This window comes from Apaloderma vittatum, unplaced genomic scaffold, assembly GCF_000703405.1.
Source record: "Apaloderma vittatum isolate BGI_N311 unplaced genomic scaffold, ASM70340v1 scaffold25308, whole genome shotgun sequence".
Taxonomy (NCBI): domain Eukaryota; kingdom Metazoa; phylum Chordata; class Aves; order Trogoniformes; family Trogonidae; genus Apaloderma; species Apaloderma vittatum.
In genome coordinates, this window is record NW_009731615.1 from 22,640 (window position 1) to 22,909 (window position 270).

The following is a 270-nucleotide window of genomic DNA, read 5'->3' on the forward strand; positions in this document are numbered from 1 at the left end:
TGGTGGCCGCGCTCGGGGCACTGCCTGCCTGGCCTTCTGCAGCGCAGGAGGGAATATTTGCAGCCACTTGCTTGGCCCCTTTTTCCTTGGTCTCTTTGAGAATTGCCTTGAGGTTCACTGCTTGTGGTGCTTCCCATCCTGCTGGGCCCCGAGAGGTGATGAGTTTTGCTCAGCACCAGCACGATGAGGCGGTGGGGAAGGATGCACTGAGCTTCCCTGCAGGGGGAAAAGCTCCCCTTTTGGGAGAAAGTGGGCTTGGGGGAGAGGGTT